At 46.6% G+C, this 6692-nt stretch overlaps 1 protein-coding gene across 3 annotated transcripts in view; it reads left to right on the top strand.

Moving 5' to 3' along the window:
* The window catches only part of LYN (LYN proto-oncogene, Src family tyrosine kinase), a 122956-nt gene that overhangs the window by 15723 nt on the left and 100541 nt on the right, over positions 1 to 6692 (top strand). The window contains exon 1 of one of the 3 annotated variants that reach the window (XM_049633689.1): positions 2226 to 2996. The exons of the other annotated variants lie outside the window; for them this stretch is intronic. The gene's annotated coding sequence lies outside the window, so the exon portion shown is untranslated. Of the gene's footprint in view, positions 1 to 2225; positions 2997 to 6692 lie in introns of those variants that run through there. 3 annotated transcript variants of the gene reach the window in all.

Below are 6692 nucleotides of genomic sequence, written 5' to 3'. Positions count from 1 at the left end.
CCCCCCGCGGAAACCCCGCCTTGTTCGAGAAGGGGGGGGGAGGGGGGGGGGGGGGGGGGGGGGGGGGGGAAGTCCTGGAAAGCTGAGCTTTAAATTCTGAGGGTAACCTGGGCATTTTGTCCTGTCCTATCCTGCAAGTGCCCTTAACTGCAAAGTTTATTTTGTGGGGAGGTGGTCTCTGGGAGCCCCAGCTCCCCCACCTAGAGAATGGACGTGACCGTAGCTTCTCACGGACTCTCCCAAGAGTCAAGCGTGTGATCACTGGAGCCAGTGCTTCTGTGTCATTCTCTTTGTGAGGGGTAATGTCATGTAGGGACAGTGGATGGAGGTCCCGGTCATGTGACCTGGCTCCACATTTGCAGGTATAAATTCTCACTGTTGGAGGTATCATCATGGGCAAGGCACTTGACTTCTGGTCATTTCCATGTGGCCATCTGTTGTGTGGCGATTAATTATAGAAGGTCTTTGGAAATTTAGCTGTGCCAATTTATGTGGATCTATTCAGAACATAATAGAGTCTTAACAAATATTTAATATTTGCTTTTCTTTTGGTAAAGTAATCATTTTTGGCCCTCAGTCTTCAGGGAGCTTTTTCTGTGCAACTGTATGGAAATTACTGAAAAGATTTTGCAAAGGCCATGGTACTCTGAGTCTGGATGCATGCTTGGATTTGAGCCAGCACTGCGTTATGAAATGTTTGTGAAAGCTTAGAAGCACAGTGTATTGCCAAGAGGGAAAGAATGTTTGGATGAACGATGGACAAAGGAGAAACCCACACCAGGATGACTTAAGTTTTCCATGCGTTGTTTCGCCTCTGCAGGGGGCTAAAAGGACTTTCTGGCCCTTGGTCCTCAAATCCAGACAGTCTTACTAAATGCTAGCTAATGATGAGATACAGAATCTGATTCTCAATCTTCTTAGACAAAAGACCGATGTGTCAGGACCAAAGAGAAAAAGGAGCTGGGAGTGATTAGCCGTGGTGCCGAAGGGGAAGCAAGTTTCTTTCTTAGCTGCCCGAGTTTTATAATCATGCCAGCACAGTTAGCACTCGTTTTTCTTCCCGTCTTCAGCAATCTTTACCTTTCACAGAAAATACAATAGAAATAGCAATTTTATTGAATGTGTGTCCTGTGTTAGGTCACCAATTCTTTTTTTTAATCTTTTTTTTTTTTAATTTTTTTTAACATTTATTTATTTTTGAGACAGGGAGAGACAGCATGAACGGGGGAGGGTCAGAGAGAGAGGGAGACACAGAATCCTAAACAGGCTCCGGGCTCTGAGCTGTAGCACAGAGCCCAACGCGGGGCTCGAACTCACGGACCGTGAGATCATGACCTGAGCCGAAGTCGGATGCTTAACTGACTGAGCCACCCAGGCGCCCCTCACCACTTCTTTACGAGGTGTGTTGCTAATATTTCTGTTATTGATAAGGAAGCCAAGGCTCAGAGATAATAAATGCTCCCTTAGCTACTAAGTAAATGGAACCTGAGCCAGCCTGACCCCCAGGCTGGTGTGTGTGTTTTGCAGGCATACCTTGGAGACATGGTAAGTTCAGTTCCAGACCACTGCAATAAAGTGCATGTTGCAGTCAAGCAAGTCGGATGAATTTGTTGGTTTTCCAGTGCATATAAAAGTTATGTTTATATTATACTGTAGTCTATTAAGTGTGCAAAAGGATTATGTCTTTAAAAAAATGTACATAGCTTAATGAAAAAATACCTTACTGCTAAAAAATGTTAACCATCATCTGAGTTCTCAGTGAGTCATAACCCCTGATCACAGGTCACTGTAACAATATAATGATAATAAATGTGACAGAGACATGAAATCAGCAAACGCAGTTGGAAAAAGCCAAGTACAACAAAATGAGGTATGCCTGTATTTAACCTTGAAAGCTTATTTTTATTAAAAAAAAAAAAAAAAGTCACGACTATACTATGTGGAAGGTGATGTCCTTGACTTTAGTTTATGAGGTTGACTTTATACGCTTACTTACATGGAAACCCAGGGATGTGGTCGCTCCTGAGAGACTGACAATTAAAATGACGCAGCGAATGTTTTTTTGAGCACGCACGGTGCGTCATTAACACTCACTAAGTTTGTATTCATTTCATCTTCACAAGAGCCTTTTGAAATTGGTACAGTTACCGTCCCATTTGTGCAGACTAACCACAGTGTCACATAGCTCTGGGGGGGGGGGGGGGGGGGGGCGCTGGAACTTGAACCTGGGTCAAGCTCAGCTCCGCCCGTTCGGTGAATCTGATGTCTAACCGCTCTGTCTTGCGGAAGACAGAATCCCAGACGCTAAAAACCGGTCAGAGCAAGAGAACGCCCCCAATTTTGCCAATTTGGTGTGATTTTTTTTTTTTTTTTTTTTTTTTTTTTTTTTTTTTTTACCATGGTCAGAGCTTGAAAAGGTGAAGAGCGAATAAATTCGCTGAAATTGTACTGAAACTTTAAACATCACGTCAGGAGTTTAAAGCATGATCAGGATTAAGCCAGTTGAATTTATCCGCATTAACTTCAGCTGATAACTGAGTTTAATCTATTACAGTTGTCACCCTTTGCTGGGAAAGAATAATTTTCCTCTTCCGCTAAAGCAGAGCAAATAATTTGTTTTATAGTGAAGACTGACTCGTGATTGGATTAAGCCTTTTCTTCAGTATGTATCTCCCATTTTTCTTTTGCTAATTACTTATGTAGCTTGCATTTTTCTTCCCATAAAGCAGGAACTCTTCAGTATGGAATACTCGCTAACGCTTGACCTTAAAATGCTGTTACAGAGCCTTGAGGTTCGAAAAGTTGTGCCTGGGCGGAACCACTTTATTCCCTGGGAGGCAGTGTCCCCCAGCGAGTTCCCTGGGAGGTCGCTCTACGGCCAGTGTCTTTGCTCAGCACTCGGACAGTCCGTGACCGAATGTCTCCCGTATGGTTTATAAATGGCCTTTTCCATTTCTGAATGATGGCTCTCTGAAAAGACATTAAAAGAGCAATAGGTAAGACTTCAACTTTTCGTTTACGAAGGATGGTGTATCAGAATCCCCGTACTCTCTTTCATTACTGGCGTTGTCAGGTGATTCTTTGAGTAAAACCCCAAATCCGTCTAGACGAAGTTAGAGCAAGTGGGAGTGTTGTGACGTTGACTTTAACAGAAAAGGAGCGGTCTCCTTTCACCGCCAGCCCTTGTGCCCATTCTTGGGCTCCTGCAGGATCCCTTGGTATACTTTGTGGCCTGACCAGAACCACCTCTGGTGATCTCCCTGGATGAATAGTCCCCAAACGTGGTCGCTGCAGTCTTGGGGTCGGGCAGAGGTGCTGGGTCACGCTCCCTTTCCATAGGGATGCAAGTGTTGCCGCGGGAGTCTTGGGTCAATGTTTTTCATGCCGATTCCGAAATAAACTCCATCAACGGACAGTTTGGAGTCGTTGCTGGGCCTGCGAGAACCTTCGGGCCACAAAACCACTGCTTCATCCCGAACCTGAGCCGGAGGCAGCTAGGAGAGAGCACCCACTGAATAGCTTGTGTAAGTCCTTATCTGGTTCCTGGGGCTCAACCAAACAGATGAGAGGAGCCGAAGCCAAAACAGGCATTGGCACCTTGATTTGGGTTAATGGCCTATCCAGGGCAGTGACGGATTCGTTACTAGACAGACACCCGGCAGGAGCCAGACAGGAGTCAGTGATCATATATCAGATGCATTTAAAAAAATGTCGTGGGGTGCCTGGGTGGCTCGGTCGGTTGGGCTTCCGACTTCGGCTCAGGTCATGATCTTACAGTCTGTGAGTTTGAGCCCCACATCAGGCTCTGTGCTGACAGCTCAGAGCCTGGAGCCTGTTTCAGATTCTGTGTCTCCCTCTCTCTCTGCCCCTCCCTGCTCATGCTCTGTCTCTCTCTGTCTCAAAGATAAATAACTTTAAAAAAATAAAATAAAATAAAAAAAATTTAAAAATGTCTTGTATTGATATGAAGGGGAAGGGCCTTCGCATTACAGCAAACAGGAGAGGAGAGCCCTACCTTGAGGTATTTCTTTCAAGTCTTCAAAAGAACCAAGTGAGCTAGTGGGGAACACTGAGAATCACAAGGCTTCTGTATACAAGGCTTGTGGGACAAAGTTGACGATGATGAAGTAAACTTAAGGGGACAATGATGAGCTGAACTACTTCTGGTTTTGACGGCCAGTGTTTCAGGAAATGGACAGGTTGGGAATCTTCTGCTGTTGTAAGTTTTAAGAGCAGGAGATTATTTCTTGGGAAGCTTCTTTTAATCTCCATGGTGATAGTTGAATATGAGTCCACTGTGGTTTAAGGAGACCCTCCCATTTGAAAGTGACTTCTGTCTATTTATGATTAGCCTATTGTTTGTTTATGTAGAATTTAGAAGGTTTTAGGATAACTTTATATACATTTTGAGGCTTTAAACATGAAGTGACATTGTTTTATCACTCATAAGAATACTTGTTCTCTGAGAGTTGATTATAAACAATGAGCTGGCATGAGTCTTGAAATAAAGGAAAATGACAGCCACAGTTTTACAATAGATAAATCTGAGAAAAGTAGAAGTGAGTTCTGTTTTTCATAAAATACACCCCAAAGCTAATACTTTGTAAATACTACCGTTTTCTTTATGGCTATAGTATAACCAAATTCAGAACTTTAATAACTTTCTATTTTTGGCTATCAGGTTTGTTTTTGTTTGGTTTTAAGTTTAGTTATTTATTTTGAGAAAGAGAGCATGAGTGAGCGAGGGACAGAGAAGCCCAAGCAGGCTCCGTGCGAAGAGCACCCTTAGCACGGAGCCCAGAGTGGGTCTTGATCCCGTGAGCCGTGAGATCATGACCTGAGTCTAAACCAAAAGTCGGACGCTTAACCGACTAAGCCACCGAGGCACCTCGGCTCTCAGGTTTATGGAACGAAAATAAAGTTCACAGAAGCAAAAGTATGCTATGAAAGCCAGTTCCACTGCGGGTATGTTGCCATTAGGGGCTCTGTTTATCCCTTAGAGCTTGAATTTTTCTCCTGAGCATTGTTTTTCGTTTTGAGTTCAGGAGTGGGGTTAGGTTGGCAGTGGATACATCCCAGTCCCCACTCCTGAATAAGGGCATGGAATCCCGATGCTCCTTGGAACTGTGACGGTTGTAGTCAACCAGCGGGGCCCCTGGAGTTGAACCATCCATGGCATTTCCATTGCTATGATTTCACTTCTGACATGGAGCCCGGTATTTGATGAGGTTCCTAACAAGACTGGATGGTGCCATTTCTTTTTCAAAAGCAGGTAAGGTTGGGGCGCCTGGGTGGCTCAGTCGGTTAAGCGTCCGACTTCGGCTCAGGTCATGATCTCGCGGTCCATGAGTTCGAGCCCTGCGTCGGGCTCTGGGCTGATGGCTCAGAGCCTGGAGCCTGCTTCCGATTCTGTGTCTCCCTCTCTCTCTGCCCCTCCCCCGTTCATGCTCTGTCTGTCTCTGTCTCAAAAATAAATAAACTTAAAAAAAAAAATTAAAAAAAAAAAAAGCAGGTAAGGTTGCAGCGTAGGGTTTTTGTAATCATACTCAACGCTGACTTCTCATGGGAATCACTGGAGAGCACGTAAGCCTTCCCATGCCAGGCTGCACCCCGATCAAGTAAGCGGGACTAGCGGGGGACCCAGGGTCAGTACTTCTTAGGGGTCTCCTTGAGATTCTGCTTGTGTGTCAGGTTGAGACCCATTTCACCAGCTGTAGCCATCGTGGAACCTTCGGGCCGTTGTAAGCAAATGTTCCGATCAGCGAGTTAAGGTGGTGCCATTACCCTCCGGTCACGTTCCAGCCGAATGTCAAGTGTGCTGGCGGGTGGAGACAGGCCCGGGGGAGCTACCTCTCCTCCCCCTTCAAGGAAAGCAACTAGAGCGGGCACCCGTGAGGACAGTGGACAGTTTGCGGGGTCAGAGTGCTTGTCCTGCCGTCTCTCCGACACACTTAGAAGCCTCTGGAGTGGGACGGGGACAGAGCACCTGCTGGGCCAGCCTCATTCACCACAACAGCGTTATCTTGGCTGTGTTTTTAGGTGTGTGGGCTCCACAGAGCTTCGGTGACTCGGGGACTTCAGACTCAGGCGTTGGGGGAGTCTCCCACGAGCCAGGGGCTCGCTCCCCTTTCCCCGGAACACGCTCCCCGCCGTCCTGCGGGTTGCCCGCTGCTCTTGACTGCTGTCACGGTGGCCCGTGAGTGACGAAGGACTGTGTCTGGGAAACCGTGGTGTAGCACGGTTCCATCAGAACCCCTCATTCGCTGGGGTTTCTTTTTCTCCCTTGACAGGCAGCAGGTTGACTGGGATGCTCAGAAATGGGAATCTGTCTCGTCAGAGGGCCGGGGGTGGGGCTCTCCACCCGGTGAACTCGGGGCACGTTACCCCATCTCGGAGCTGCTCTTCTCTTCAGCTGTTAGAATTCCTTGTCAGGACTGGTTTTGAAAGGGTCCGTGAAAGTGCTTTGTGGAAAAAGAAAAGAATGAAAGGAACCCCATTCAATCTCCAGCTGAGCCGGGGTGTGAACCTCCTGCCCGAGAGAGAAGGAGCAGAGCAGAGCCGTGGCGAAAGCAATAACCCCATCCAGCATCCATAGTGTGGTGAGCCATGGTTAAAAAAAAAAAAAAAAAAAAAAAAAAGACCGGTAGGGGCGCCTGGGTGGCTCAGTCGGTTGAGCGTCCGACTGCGGCTCG

This window comes from Panthera uncia, chromosome F2, assembly GCF_023721935.1.
Source record: "Panthera uncia isolate 11264 chromosome F2, Puncia_PCG_1.0, whole genome shotgun sequence".
NCBI lineage: Eukaryota > Metazoa > Chordata > Mammalia > Carnivora > Felidae > Panthera > Panthera uncia.
The sequence above is the reverse complement of the archived record's forward strand: the minus strand, read 5'-3'. Positions and strand labels throughout refer to the sequence as shown.